This window comes from Nomascus leucogenys, chromosome 5, assembly GCF_006542625.1.
Source record: "Nomascus leucogenys isolate Asia chromosome 5, Asia_NLE_v1, whole genome shotgun sequence".
In the NCBI taxonomy this organism is placed as follows: domain Eukaryota; kingdom Metazoa; phylum Chordata; class Mammalia; order Primates; family Hylobatidae; genus Nomascus; species Nomascus leucogenys.
The window spans coordinates 12482447-12498501 of NC_044385.1; the positions used below are offsets into that span (position 1 = coordinate 12482447).

Below are 16055 nucleotides of genomic sequence, written 5' to 3' on the forward strand. Positions count from 1 at the left end.
ACAGGCGTGAGCCACTGCACCTGGCAAGGCCAACGTTTATAAAAATGAGTAGGGAGCAAACAAACTCAACGAGTGAACATTTTTTTATCAATAATTGCAGAACAGTGGGAGTTCTTGGATTATCCGTGTTGCAGTCCCTCTCTCTTTGCTAATTACCCTTCAGGTGTCCCCAATTTGTCCCAAACTGTCTCACATCTTGGACAGCTATATTATTTTTTCATTGTACTCCTTCTCAGGATAACACTCCACGTACTATGAAGCCAAAGCACTTTAAAACCTAACAAGCTTAAAACCTTGAACCAGAAAGACCAACTGAAAGGCATCAGCAGGTGGAGGGTAGATGCGGAGGAAACAAAACAACTGCCACTGGAGAGAACAATTCACAATTGAGGTCAAAGGTAGCAAAAGAGCTTTTAAGTTGAGCACAAACTGGTATTGTGGAGTATTGCAAAAGCTTCATGCTGCATGCAGGATTTCCCCCAGTCGTTTTCAACTGCACAATTAAGGCAGCTACATTTGCCGATACCAAACATATACATGTATATGTGCATTGAGTTGAGAAAGAGGTGCCACCTATATCGTGTCATGTGACAACAGAAAACTGTATCTTGCCACTTTGGGGACACTGGGTTGCAACTCAGCTGTTTGAGAGAAATTAAATAATACAGTGTGTCCTTTGAGGCCAAAATGACTAGAAGATCATTTGAGACTAGGCTACAATATTCCTGGTCAAGAGCTGAGCTCGTTTCTTCCTTCATGAAGGAAGTTAATGAGAGATGAGTTTGAAAAAGATTGTCTCGTGGCAGTTTGGCTCATTGCCAAAGTAAATTAAACTGGTCTTACCAAAACTTCTGAAGACTGATGATAATGAACTGGTGTTTCATTCTCAGATTTTAATTTTGTTAAAATAGCTGTAAAAGTCCTTGGAATCCAGTTCCAAGAGTAAATAAAAAAGACTGTCTTTTCTGAGACTTTTAGTAAAAATTAAGCTATAATTTTCAGAGTGGTTGATATAATCTAAATACAAATGAGTAATTAGGTAACTTCATTATGTAGTTTCTATACACAATTTTCTGCACAGTAGTAGTTTATTACAACCAAGAAAAAGCTACTTACGTGTGCTCCTACGTGGATATGAATTAGACATTCTATTTTATTTTCTACAATGGTCTGGAGACAGGGTTAGGAGGTAAAATGTCTCACAGCCTGAGGTGGAGACTAGAAGAACAGCTGTTTTCCACCACCCTTTCCACCATGTGCATTTTTAGACCCAAGCATTATTCTCTGTTCCCTGCTGCGGGCATTTCAAAGCCAGCTTCAGCCCCGCCTCATGGATACATATGCTCAATGGTGCTGCTCACTGCTTTATGTTTAACTGGTAGTCTCTGCCACTGTGTTCTCCTGAACTTTAAATTTCCTCAGTTATTACAACCAATTATTCAGAATATACTTAGTGTTGGACAATTTTCTCTTGTGAACATCTATGAGTTTCGAAAACAAAAATCATCAGAGCTGAATCTGAGAAATAGAACTGTTTTCGTCAAAAACGAGTTACAATTACAAGGTACTGAAAAAAATGTGTGATTCTGCAAGTAATTCCAAAAGAGGAATTTTTTTAAGATTTTGAGCAATGCATAGTATCACTGGAGTAGGGTAGATTAGGTACTTGGGAGAAATGAAGGAAGAAAGCAAGCAAGCGTCACAGGACAGATGGACAGGTACCATGTCTTACTGTTTCTTTTCTTGATTTTTTGTTTCTTTGTTTGTTTGAGACTGAGTCTTGCTCTCTTGCCCAGCCTGGAGTGCAGTGGCGTGATCTTGGCTCACTGCAACCTCCACCTCCCAGGTTCGAGAGATTCTCCTGCCTCAGCCTCCCAAGTAGCTGGGATTACAGGTGCATGCCACCATGCCTGGATAATTTTTGTATTTTTAGTAGAGATAGGGTTTCACCATATTGGTCAGGCTGGTTTCGAACTTCTGACCTCAGGTGATCTGCCTGCCTTGGCCTCCCAAAGTGCTGGGATATAGGTGTGAGCCACCGCGCCCAGCCTTCTTGATCATTTTTAGAAAAACTTCCCAACCCCAAATAAACTACCAAGTCCTGCTTGCTTGTATCTGTGTTTGGATAATGTCTTTCACAAAAACGAAGCCCACACTAGATTATCTTCACTTACACACTTTCCTTGCAGTGAACTTATTTGACTCCCCTAAAGGGTCTCTTAACTCTTTTCTTGTCCTCCGTTTTAGTAGATTACAGTTCTTCCTTATTTATCTCGGGATAGTTCTTGTACAAATATTAAAACGAGTAAAAGTGACAGAGTTGTGTACACATGTCCTATCAGAAATGACAAGAGCTCCTTTTAGATCCACTGAAAAAGGCTTATTTAGAGCCCTATTTAAGACCAACAGTTTCATTATCATTCAGGGACAAATTGTGCCAGAAGCAACCTGTCTCTTTTTCAATCTGGTAATCCTTATATTTTCTCTATGCAGTAAATCGCTCCATATTAGACAATATTTTGCAGTTTTTATTATCCTGCTATCGATGCTTGGGAACTTTTTATCGAGGAATGACATTCAAAAGCTAATGCTGTTCTTCTAGTAATTTCCTTCCTAAGTGAGGCCACTCATACACCAAACTACCTTTGCCAAATCTTTAAAAAAGTTTAAATTTAAGCAAATCAATGAGTACATGGTTTTCTTTGATATCCCATTAAACATGGAGCATGGTTGCTCATTCTTTTAACATTTTTTGGCTTCTACAACATACCAGATACAAAGATTTATGACAGAGAATCTGCTCTCAAAAGAACTCGATGAGAAAGGAAATGTGGCCGGGCGCGGTGGCTCACGCCTGTAATCCCAGCACTTTGGGAGGCCGAAGCAGGTGGGTCACCCGAGGTCGGGATTTCAACACCAGCCTGACCAACATGGAGAAACCCCGTCTCTACTAAAAATACAAAATTTAGCTGGGCGTGGTGGCGCATGCCTGTAATCCCAGCTACTTGGGAGGCTGAGGCAGGAGAATCACTTGAACCCGGGAAGCGGAGGTTGCGGTGAGCCGAGCTCACACCATTGCACTCCAGCCTGGACAACAAGAGTGAAACTCTGTCTCAAAAAAAAAAAGAAAAACATATATACATATATATATATATATATATATAACAAAATCTTGAAGACAAAAATTTACCAGATTTGGGCTAAGGTAGAAGGAAACCAAGACTCCAAGGTATAAGAAGGCAGGGAGTGGAAGTGCTCAGTGTGTCAGGGACAGAGGTGGAAGAGGGGATCGGGGGAAATGAGGGTTAAACTGTAATGGGAACTTCTGCCTCTGTCCACTTGGGGAAAACTGAGATCAGACCCTGCTATCAAAAACAATTGGGAAACGAGATGATCTATGAGGCAATGACTTTCAGTGTGGAAAGCAGACAGCACAAGATATGACGCCTGAAAGAAGGGAAATGAACTGAGTAAATCTTATTGTTGTCTTGGTTTTCTGTACTTAAAAGGTAGCTACAGTGCAGAAGGAGATCCAGAGAAGAGTACAGAAATCACGCTGAGATAAGGAAATGGAGACCAGAGTTTGGGGGAGGCTGAGAAACTGGAATTTGTGGCACAGAGTACCATACAGTAGGTTGCTGCCCAGCAACAAAGAGATCCAGACTGAAAACAAACAGAAATCATCACAGCTGAATCTGAAAACTACAACTGTTTTAGTCAAAAACAAGTTATGGTTACGAGGTACTGAAAAAAAATCGTGATTCTGCAAGTAATTCCAAAAGAGGATTTTTTTTAATGTTTTGAGCAACGTACAGTGTCATTGGAATAGGGTAGATTAGGTACCTACTTGGAAGAAACGAAGGAAGAAAGGAAGCAAGCATCACAGGCCGGATGGACAGATACTATGTCTCATTGTTTCTTTTCTTAATAGTTTTAGGAAAACTTTCCAACCCCAGATAAACCACCAAGTCGTGGTTGCTTTTCTTTGTCTTTGGATAATGTCTTTCACAAAAATGAAGCCCACCCTTGATTATCTTCACTTACAGGGTAATGCCTGTGGGTCCCAATGAGGCTCTGGCTGAATACTAAGCTATGTGTGCATAACACAAAGCTCCATGGGTCTGAGCAAAGAATGTACAGGCAGCTGTAAGCGGAGCAATTCTTGGAGCTCAACAGGGGATTTGGATACATCTGAGTTCCAACCCACCAAAGGGGAAGAGTTCATTGAACACACAGGCATTCAATTGCGACCCCAGAAGAGTCACACCCTAGTAGGAAGGCTAAACTAGTCCTAGAATAAACTAGTCCTGTAATAATGGCTATGAGCCTTTAAGACACCCATCAAAAGGATCAAACATCTGTAAATAACTACCTTCCAAAACAAAGTCCCTATTCTTTAAAAGAAGAGAGCATCTCCTAGAAATACAAAAATTAGCTGGGTGTGATGGTGCACTCCTGTAGTTCCAGCTACTCGGGAGGCTGAGGCAGAAGAATCGCTTGAACCCGGGAAGCGGAGGTTGCAGTGAGCTGAGATCGCGCCACTGCACTCCAGCCTGGGTGACAGGGTGAGACTCTGTCTCAAAAAAAAAAAAAAAACGAACAAAAAACAAATCTAGGCACACAACAGCATATATTTACAATGTCTAGCATCCAATCAAAAATTATGAGATATACAAAGAAATAGGAAATGTGACCCAAAATAGGTGAAAACTGTTGATAGAACAAGAAGGAAGGAAATGATAGAATTCACACACAAGCATATTAAAATAGCTATTAAATGTGCTCAATATATGCAAAGGTGTTGGGAGCAGGCCCCCCAAAATCTGGCCTAAACTGGCCCCAAAACTGGCCATAAACAAAATCTCTGCAGCACTGTAACATGTTCGTAATGGCCCTAACGCCCATGCTGGAAGGTTGCGGGTTTATGGGAACGAGGGTAAGGAACACCTGGCCCACCCATGATGGAAAACCGCTTAAAGGCATTCTTAAGCCACAAACAATAGCATGAGCAATATGTGCCTTTAGGACATGCTCCTGCTGCAGTTAACTAGCCCAACCTATTCCTTTAATTCAGCCCATCCCCTTGTTTCCCATAAAGGATACTTTTAGTTAATCGAATATCTATAGAAACAATGCTAATGACTGGCTTGCTGTTAATAAATATGTGGGTAAATCTCTGTTTGGGGCTCTCAGCTCTGAAGGTTGTGAGACCCCTGATTTCCCACTTCACACCTCTATATTTCTATGTGTGTGTCTTCAATTCCTCTAGCACCTCTGGGTTAGGGTCTCCCCGACTGAGCTGGTCTCAGCACAAAGGTTTAAAAAGGAAACCATAAATCTAATGAGAAAAAAATGGAAAATTAAAAAAACTAAATGGAACTTCTAGAAATAAACATATTATATCTGAAATGATTTTTCTGTCACACCAAGCATGCAAATAAAGAAAATTTTACTGGCTAGGCTTAACAGCAGATTAGACACTTCAAAAGTAAGGATCAGTGAACTTGACATCGCAGCAGAAACTGTCCAAACTGGAACAGAGAATAAAGAAATTCCTAATGAACAGTGCTTCAGTGACTTACGGTACAATATTAAATGGTCTATCATATCTGTGATTGGAGTCCCAGAAGAAGAAGAGCAAGACAATGGGTGAAAAATTTTTAATTTGAAATATTTTGATAAAAGTTATAAACCTACAGATCCACGAAATCTAATGAACACCAAGCAGCATAAACACAAAGAAAACCACATCAAGGCACATCATAATCGCACTATTGAAAACCAGTGATAGAAAACTTCACAATCAGCCATAGAAAAAGAGACGCATTACAGATCCAGGAACAGGATAAAGATCTGCAGATTTCTTTTTTTTTCTTTTTCTTTTTCTTTTTCTTTTTTTTTTTTGAGACAGAGTCTCACTCTCGTTGCCCAGGCTGGAGTGCAGTAGTGCGATCTCAGCTCACTGCAACCTCTGCCTCTTGGGTTCAAGTGATTCTCCTGCCTCAGCCTCCCGAGTAGCTGGGATTACAGGTGTCCGCCACCACGCTCAGCTTATTTTTTGTATTTTTTAGTAAAGATGTGGTTTCATCATGTTGGCCAGGCTGGTCTCGAACTCCTGACCTCAGGTGATCCACCCACCTCGGCCTCCCAAAGTGCTGGGATTACAGGCATGAGCCAATGTGCCTGGCCTGAAGATTTCTTCAGAGAAAGTATGCAAGCACAATGAATGATATCTTTAAACTTCTTCAAGATGTCAATCTAAAAAAAATCCTCCAAAAACAAAGGCAAAATACTTATATTCAGAAAAACAAAAACAGACAATCACCAGCCAATCTGTATTACCAAAAAAAGGTTAAAAGATGTTCTGCAGGCAGAAGGAAATGATATCAGATAGAAATCTGGATCTTCACAAATAAATGAAGAGCATCAGAAATGATAAAAGACTTTTCAAAATCATTTCTAAATGTTTCAAAAGAAAATTGACAGCTTAAAGTAAAATAATGTTCTGTGGGGTTTATTACCTATGTAAAAGGGAGATATAACAAAAATAATACAAACGATGGAAGAGGGGAAATGGAAGCACACACTATAAAGAATCTAATAGTGAAGAAGAAGTGGTATGATATTATTTGAAGGTAGTCGACGGTAAATTAAAGATGCATTTTATAAACCCTAGAACAAAGAAAGAGGAGGAAAATGAAGGTCAATACTTGAGATAAAATGGAATACTAAAGTATACTCAGGCAGGAAAAAAGGAATGAAGAATAGGACAAACAGAAAACAAATAGCAAGTTGGCAGTTTTAAACCCAACCACATGATAATTACATAAGAAGTAAATGAACTAAACATTCCAGTTAAAAGTAGAGATGGGGTTTCACCGCGTTGGCCAGGATAGTCTTGATCTCTTGACCTCGTGATCCTCCCGCCTCAGCCTCCCAAGGTTTTCCTTCTTTATCCCTAGTTATATTCTTTGTTGTGAAGTCTTCTTTGTTTTTATCTATATAACCACTGCAGATTTTTTACTATTAGTTGTCAAGCTGACAGATTGTCAAGCTGAATTTTAAAAAGCAGATCCAACTCTGTGCTGCCTACAAAGATGGAGAATCCTACTTTTAAGAATAAAGATACAGGCGGGGCGTGGTGACTCACGCCTGTAATCCCAGCACTTCGGGAGGCCAAGGTGGGAGGATCACCTGAGGTCAGGAGTCTGAGACCAGCCTGGACAACATGGTGAAATCTGGTCTCTACTAAAAAGGCAAAAATTAGCTGGGCGTAGTGGTGGACGCCTGTAATCCCAGCTGCTCGGGAGGCTGAGGCAGGAGAATCACTTGAACCTGGGAGGCGGAGGTTGCAGTAAGCTGAGATGGCACCACTGCACTCCAGCCTGGGCGACAAGAGAGAGAGTCTGTCTCAAAAAAAAAAAAGATACAGATAGATTTAAAAATTAAAAGGATATAAACACATATCATGCAAACACTAATAGTAAGAAATCTGCAGTGGTTATATAGATATAAACAAGACTTCAGAACAAAGGATATGACTAGGAATAAAGAAGAAAAACCTTGGGAGGCCGACGTGGGCAGATCATGAGGTCAAGAGATCGAGACTATCCTGGCCAACATGGTGAAACCCCATCTCTACTAAAAATACAAAAATTAGCTGGGCGTGGTGGCGTACGCCTGTAGTCCCAGCTACTCTGGAGGCTGAGGCAGGAGAATCGCTTGAACCCGGGAGGAGGAGGTTGTAGTGAGCCGAGATCGCGCCACTGCACTCCAGCCTGGGCGACAGAGCGAGACTCCCTCCCCCTCCACAAATAAATAAATAAGAAGAAGGAAAACTGATACCCAGGGTCCTGGTGCCAGACTTTACACTACTGCAGCAATCCTGGGTGATGTCCAGAGACGAGCGGAATCAGAATTACCTGGAGGGTTTGGGGAATCACTGGTTGCTGGGCCCCACCTCCCGAGTTTCTGATTCCTTAGGTCTGAGTGGGGCCTGGGAGTCTGCGTCTCTAAAAGATTCCCAGGTGACACGCTAATTCTACTGGTCTTGGGATCCACTCTGCAACCACTGGTTGACTGACCTCTTCCTCCTGTTTAAAATTGGCATAATCCTATCTTGAATGATAGTGTAGCAATTCGAAAGATAAAATAAGGAAACGACGCGCTTGAAAGTGTAGACACTGATTTCCCTTGTGATTGATTAATTGAGATTGGGATTTGGGATAAAAGGAAACCTCGGATTCTGCCTTAGCCAACCAGTCGGGGGCGGGAGGTGGGCAGGAAATGCAGGAGAAATAGATTTTGGGGTGAAAACAATGAGCTCAGGTTTGGATTTGCTTGAATTTTCAATGCAGTACTCATGTATATTTCTCACTTTTAAAAGTCTGTGAGGTGGACATTAACTGGCTTAGTCGTTTTGTCAAGGTTTAATTTTGTGCCTTAAATGGGCACTTGGGAGCTTTGTAAAAATCAATGTGTTTGCTGGCCCCGTGTTTCCGGGCCTGTGTGATTTCCGCGTTCGCATCCAATCTGGCCCTTGGGCTCCGAGAAGGTACACGTGTGTGTAGGGCAAGGTCCAACCAGTGGGGCCAGGGATCTGAGCAACAAGCACGCCCTGTGTCCTTTGTGGCAGGGACCGCTCGTGGACGGCGGATGAGGATGAGGCGCCCAGATCTTCCTGAAATATTTCCTAATCGTTCATCATGATGTTATGTTGTTTTCACAAAGGGAATTAATATTGGCCTCCTTTTCTACAAATCTTGCCAACACTGCGTGAAATGTTTTCGTTGCTTCTCTATTCCCAAGGTTTCGTATTATTTTACCAAGTCGGAAAATGGACGGCGCTTAAACTGTTTTTTCCCTGAAAGGACGAGGGCTGTGATCACTAAGATATTTTAAAATCTCCAGCGCAAAAGCCTGCGGTGCCACAGGGACGAGGCCTGGAGAGCAGTCGCTCCTAGAACCGGGGAGCGAAGGGCACCCCCGCCTCCAGCACGCGCCCTCCGCCCTCCCGGCCTCGCTCCCCCCGGAGTGGGGGCCTCGCCGGCCCCTGGTCCCCGTCACTCAGCAACGTCGGGTCAGCCTTCGCCCGGTTAGTGGCGACGCGGCCGCGCGAATTCGCACAGGTATTCCGCGTTTCTCCGCCGTTCCCCGCCTTGGCCGGAGGCTTGCGAGGCGTCCTGTGGTGCAGGGTGGGAAGCCGCCCGCGCCCCAACGGCCCAGGCGCTGGAGCTCACCTCAGGCGAGGGCGGTACCTGAGGCTTCGGGGAGCCCGCGCTGACCACAGCCCGGTCCCCAGACCCTTCCAGAGATTTCCCCCCCGGCCCCGCCCCCAGACTCTTCCAGAGATTTCCCCCCCGGCCCCGCCCCGCAGATCCCTCCAGTAATTTCCCCCCCGGCCCCGCCCCGCAGATCCCTCCAGTGATTTCCCCGGCCCCGCCCCCCAGGCCCCTCCAGTGATTTCCCCCCGGCCATGCCCCCTAGACTCCTCCAGTGATTCCCCCGGCCATGCCCCTAGACCCTCCAGTGATTCCCCCACGGCCCAGTCCCCCAGACCGCCCCCCGCCAGTGATTTACCCCCGGGCCCCGCCCCCCACACCCTCCAGTGATTACCCCACGGCCCGGTCCCCCAGACCCCTCCAGTGATTTCCCCCACGGCCCCGTCCCTCACCCCCTCCAGCGGCCCCGGCCCCGCATCCCAAGGCCCCTCCAGTGGTCCCCCGGCCACGCGGGCTCCAGGCGGGCGGGGCGGGGCGGGGGCGCGGCCCTTTGCTGGGGCAGGGGGCGTGGGCCCAAGTAGCGGGCGGGGGGCGCGGGCCCCGGCTGGGGCGGGGGCGGGGAGCGCGGGAGCCCCGGTGACGCAGCAGTGACGTCGGTGGCAGCGGGCGGGATTTCCCGGGCGAGACCCCGCGGCGGAGTGGGCGCGGCCAGCGTAGAACGGGGGCGAGGGTCGCGGAGTCGCCGGCTCCCCCTTCCCCAGCCTGGGCCCCCCTGGTACAGGGGGCCGAGCAGAAGCCCCTAGCGTCCAGGGCCGGGGGAGGGTCTGCCTGCACCCCCAGGCCCGCGCGGTCGGGCCCTGCAGGGCGGGAGGCGCGGCGCGGGGCGGGGCCGGTGACGGGACGCGGAGACCCCGCGGGCGGCGGGAGGGGCACGAGGCGCGCGTTTGCACCCGAGCCCGGCCCGCGCCCCGATGCGGAGCGATGCCGCTCGGCCTGGCCGCCCCCCGCGAACACCGCGCTGCAGACGAAGCCCGCGCGTGATCCCGCTCAGGGTAAGTGGGCGCCCGGCCGGAGCCCTGGGTGTCCGCGGGGAGAGCCCAGCCGCGGTGCAGCCGGACGCGGAAGGGAAACTCGGGGTGAAAGTCTCTGGACCTAGGGAGACAGCTCTGGCGCCGGTGTGGTCCTCACGCCGCCAGCTGCTGCACGCGACACAAAGACCTGTGGTTCCCTCGGCCTCCTCTCCTGGGACCTCCCGCCGGGCCCCGGGGAAGCCCGCGCGCGGGTGTGGACAGCCCCCTCGGAGCGCGTCCAGGGGCTCCCGGGGCTGGGGGCGCCCGGTCCCTCCGGCATGAGGCAGGCGGGGGCTCGGGGGTCCCTTCTTCCATTTGTAGGTCACAGAGCATTTGCTGTTCTCCCAGCGGGGACGTCCCCCGTGGAAAAGGACCTCAGTGGCAGGAGATGGCGTGGCTGGTTGGGCGTTTTCTTTGGGGAAATGTTTCTGGCGAGTGCGTGAGGAAGCCCTCCTGGCTCCCCAGCAGCCCGGACGCCGCCTCGGGAGCACTCGGGGTGACGCTGGAGCCACCGCAGCTGAGGGTGGTTTTCCTCCCCTCCTTGATGGCGTCTGTCCCCGAGGCTGGTGCTGAACTGAAATGTGCTTCGCTCGCCGCGCGCGCCCGGCAGCAACCGGGGAGCTTTGTTTGGCTTGATTTTTTAAATTGCCTTGGAAATAACGCGAAACGGCGGGAGGCTGAGGTGGGGAGAAGGACAGAGCGTGGTGGGGAAAGACTCCTTAATTTAAGATTTGCTTCATTTCGAGTATTTGGGGCTAAGGTGTTAGGAAACCCAAAAATGTTAAAGTTTGATCAAGTAATAAAGTGGATGATAGACGCCAGGCCTCCCACCGTCTCCCCGGCCCCGCGGCTGCCGCGTCTCTCCAATGCCCGTCGCCTCCCAGGACTGTCAAATGCTGGCACCGGGCCCGTGCCTCTCAGCCGGAGCCAAAGGCCGCCTAGGCTGCGCCCGTGTTCTCCATGAAAACGTGCCAGTCCTGTCGTCTGCTCATGAGTGAGGTGTGCCGCTTCCCACAGAGGACAGGAGATTTGCAGCGGCGAATGCCTCACAGTAGCCATGGGGGACCTGGGCTCTGCGGCCGGCTTCTCGATTCCTCCCGCAACTCCTTTTCCTAATTTTTGTATGAGGCGGGGGAGGGGAACCAGCCGCCATCTGATCTGGCCCTGTTCCCTGCAAGAGGCGACTGGGGGACAACTAAGTTGATAAATGGAAAGCCTTTTCCAGCCCGGAGAAACAGACAAGAGTACCTGTAAACTGGATTGTTTTTGAAATGTAGGGTTTGCTCAGTGACCGGTCATGATGAGAGATGGCTGTGGCACTTAATAAATAGTAGGTGTTAATGCAAATGCAAGGTTTACAGCGATGCCTTGCCTGTTAATGAGCAGCCTCACCATGGGGTTAGGCTGAAAGGATTATTTAGGACAATGGACTTCCTGTTGGCCCCCACCTCCATGCACAACTCCATTCCTCATAGGCCTTAAAATAAAATTGCCCAAGGAAGCCAGTGGAGGATGTAGGGCTGGCTCAGAAACAGCGCAGCTAAGGGGTCATTCCCAGCAGTCCCATGATTGGCATTTCTCATGCAAACTGATGGTGGAGAAACCAGAAAAAAAAAAGCTTTTCCTGGATTCACTTTACAGTTTTTAAAGCAAAAGTGATAGTCCCTGAAGTCCCCCAATATTCAGTGCATTGTTTGAAATGGTAGAACATCAGGTGGGAACATCGCCTGTAATTCCAGCACTTTCAGAGGCCGAGGCGGGCGGATCACTTGAGGTCGGGAGTCCGATACCAGCCTGGCCAACATGGTGAAACCCCGTATCTACTAAAAATGCAAAAAATTAGGCGGGCGTGGTGGTGCACGCCTGTAATCCCGGCTACTTGGGAGGCTGAGGCATGAGAATCGCTTGAACCTGGGAGGCAGCGGTTGCGGTGAGCTGAGATGGTGCCACTGCACTCCGGCCTCAAAATAAATAAACAACATGAGGTGGGAACATGGACCCTGACCCCTGGGGAAGCGAGAGCCGCAGCTGTCTCAGGAGGGCAGGAACACTGTAAAATGTGTACAATGCTCCTTCCCCCCAGACCTACACGCCCAAACCCACGCCTACCACAAAACTACTGCTTATGCAGAAAGCAAAGACTAAGGTCTGTACCCAACAATTTGTTCTTTTATTTATAGCTGCATGTCACTATTTCACTATCACATTTTTCCTAGTTTGTCTCAGTTTCTGCTTGTAGAGGGGAGAATGCCTAATAATGTATGTCAGAAGATTGCCCCTTTCTTCATGGAATTTTGAAGCAGTGACTTTAAAATATTACCTGGTTTTTGTTCTTGAAACACCTTTTGAGGATATACTGCTATCTAATCTTGCTGGTTTTCCTTTTTTAAAATTTGGTATTTTTATTCATTCTAGATATACTCAGGCATAGAGACTTGTATTATTCAGGTAGAGAGATTGTTTCTTTTTTAAAACCAGAAACCAAAATTTAACTCCTTTAATAGAGGTATAAGTACTACATAAACAGTGGATATCTACAGTGGATAGCAAGGATATTTTAATTGAAAGTCAGAAAAGCTAAATGAGTATCAGGAAAGAAAAGGAGATTGCAGGGTAATGCTACTGAAAGACTGAAAGAAGCTGGTTAAAAACCTCTAAAGAATAAGCCAAAGACCGTTAATAAATGATCAAAAGTAAAAACACAAATGAAATTTTCATTTTAGTAAATGTTAAGAAATAGAGGCGAGAAAAGCTGCTAAAAGAAAAAAATTACGCAGAGAAAACAATGGGTGCTTAAAAAGAGATCAGTGAGCTTGCTGGAGCGTTCCAAATTCCTGTAATTGCCAAGGAGTTTTTGTTAGGCTGAATGGTGGCTGGTGGGCAATCAGGTTCCCTGCTGGAAATTCGCAGACAGAATGACAGGTGCCATGCAGATAAGGGAAAGCCGGCTGTGTGGAAGACGCCGTGCTCACTGGGGAATGAGTCCTGGGTGCCCAGGAGTGAGGAAGTATAGGGAGCTATGGAGGAACTGTTCGTCTCCATGGCCCTGAGGTTTGTGGGCCACCAACGGCCCAGTCTCCAAGGATCAGATAGGGCAAGGAGCCCAAGTTAGTGGGCGACAAGGGGAAAGAAGGGCAATGCTTGGGCTGGACATGTCATGTGGATGATCCCCTTTGATACTCACAGGATACCTGCCAAGTTTCTAATTTGCAAAAAACAGCAGTGACTGCTTGTGTCCTCTCTGTCCAGGAGTGTTCTGGCAGCGGGTTTGGTGGGTGGTGGGAACCTTTTTTAACTGATGTAGGAAAAGTATACACAAATGACAAGTGAAAGCGACAAAGACGTGTGGAAGAGAAGAAAGTGGAGAACTGTAGAGAGACCCACACCCAGGCACTGCACACGAGCTCCTTTCCCAGGAGGATTTGTTTCTCTTGCTTCTTAGATTTCTAAAACCATTTCTCTCTGAGTTGCCGGTTGGCTTTCTGTGGTGTGACACACGTGCTCTGAGGCCATGGAAGGCCCTAGAGATAGAAGAAGCACTCTAAGTATCCCTCTGGGCCAGAGAGATTGTTTCTGCCCCAACACCCCCTGTGCACGAGGCGGGACAACAGCCTCGATCGATCATATGAGCTGGCACTAACTGTGCCTTTATGCCTTTCTCATCAGTGCCTGGACCTCTTCCCGGTGCCCCTGCCTAATGGACAGCTGTAAGGCCTTGTCTTCTGTCCCCTCCCTATGGGCTCCAACAAAGAAAGAGAGGCAGGGCGATAAAATAGGAAGAAGGAAAACATTTTTAACTCTTTTAAACATTCTTTTTTTTTTTTGAGACGGAGTTTCACTCTTGTCTCCCAGGCTGGAGAGCAATGGCACGATCTTGGCTCACTGCAACCTCTGCCTCCTGGGCTCAAGCGATTCTCCTGCCTTGGCCTCCTGAGTAGCTGGGATTACAGGCATGAGCCACCGCGCCTGGCTAATTTTGTATTTTTAGTAGAGACGGGGTTTCTCCACAGTGGTCAGGCTGGTCTCGAACTCCTGACCTCAGGTGATCTGCCCGCCTCGGCCTCCCAGAGTGCTGGGATTACAGGCGTAAGCCACCGTGCCCAGCCTGAACATTCTTATTTAAGCACCTCTACAACTACAGCAGAAAAAGTGTTTACGTGTTCCCCCAAATTCCAGCACCCAAACTCAAGCTTGTTTCTTCTGGTGTCCCACTACACAGAGAGGTAAAACTGAGAGATTTCTAGCAAAGCAGTGTCCATGTATGAAGGCCCAAAGAGCAGAAATGAGCTTAGATGGCAGGAAGAAAAGAGCAAGAGGCTGTTGAGATTGGGGTGGGAGGCAGGGCAGGGAAGGGAGGCTGCTGAGGGCTGAGAGCAGGTTCTTCTCCACGATGGCCCAGCAGGACTCTGTGGCTCAGGTCCAGACACTGATGAACAGGAAGAGCAGATGGGGTGGTCATGCCCCATGCTGGGACTCTGTCTTCCCAGAGGGTCAGGCTCTTGGAGGCCAGAGGCCAGAGGTCAGGCAGCAGTACAGGCAGCCTGGCTTTGCAGGCTGAGCCAAGTCATCAACACACCTTGGAAAGGGCTATGTGTTACCCTTTAACACCCACGCGTCCAGGTGGGCCCTGGGGTCTCTGGCAGCCCAGGGCCCATGTGGACGGAGTGTCTGCTGCTGCATCTCCCCTTCCTCATCAGTGGTCTCTGTCTTCCTATGGCTCCGTGTCTATAGGAAGGTCCAGCTACACCCAACAACTGGCGTCCTCCTCCTGGATGTCTCTCCAGCCCCATCCGGGGAGCCATCGGCCCTGCCCCGCGGCTCTGGGGTACCCGCCCTGCACAGACCCTGGATGGAAATTTCCAGCAGGGCCTTTCCGCTGCCCCTAGCCTGTGGCCGACTAAACGAGCATGAGTCAGTCCTCATTCGGTTTTAGTTTTCCTTCAGCAATCTTGAGAAAATTCTGTTTTCTCTGTGCCCCAGTTAACTTTGCATATCACTCAGAAGCTGCTCTAGTCTGAAGGTGCTTGTTTATCCCCCCTTCAGCTGTGGGGCCGCGTGGCAGGGTACTAGGGGGCTGCAGCCTGGTTAAGGAGACCCGATGACTTCAGTCTACGGCATGCATGTGTTTGATGGTGTGTGCGGGGAAGAAGGTGTTACCAGGATGAGAGACGCCGTCAGGCTTGCTCATGCCCAAGGGCAGTGGTGGGCCTGGAGTGTGGGTGTGTGAAGGTGGCCAAGGAGGGTCGCTCAGTAGATGTGAGTAGAGAATTCCAAAATGTTGACCTCGAGGGAAATAAAGGGGAACTGGCAGTGTTGCTGGCCACTGAATTCTCTCTGGAACAGGGTGAGGTGTAGATCCAGGGCGAGGCCTTTGTCAGTCTCACACGCTCCCTCCCACTGTGGCTGCATTTTATCTGATAGAGACAGAGTCACTGGCCTCTTTTGCTGATCTGGACCTCTGGGTGCCCAGGTTCCCGCCACCCACCCCTGTCTCTGGAAGGCTGTACCCATCAACCTTTCAGTAGGAGTTTGGCGTTTCACTGCCAGTCCCCTCCACTTGGTTGATCTTGTAGAATTGTGCCTTTTGGGACTCTCTCGGGCAGACCTTTCTGTGTGTGCTCTGTCAACACTGCAGCAAGTGTGCCTGCAGCCCCTGCTCTGCCGTGTCCCCGCCTTTTCGGGTTCGCTGTGCTCACTGATGGATGGGTCAGCATCCTCTGAACAAGTTTCTCGTTAGACCCTCTCCTTATGCTAGAGTTTGTTG

The 16055-nt window shown here is 48.4% G+C and overlaps 1 protein-coding gene across 1 annotated transcript in view; it reads left to right on the forward strand.

Annotated features, from left to right (window-relative positions):
• The first annotated feature begins 9941 nt into the window (after positions 1 to 9941).
• The window catches only part of GNG4 (G protein subunit gamma 4), a 101897-nt gene continuing 95783 nt past the window's right edge, over positions 9942 to 16055 (forward strand). Inside the window, exon 1 of the mRNA XM_012506462.2 lies at positions 9942 to 10273. The gene's annotated coding sequence lies outside the window, so the exon portion shown is untranslated. The remainder of the gene's footprint in view (positions 10274 to 16055) is intronic.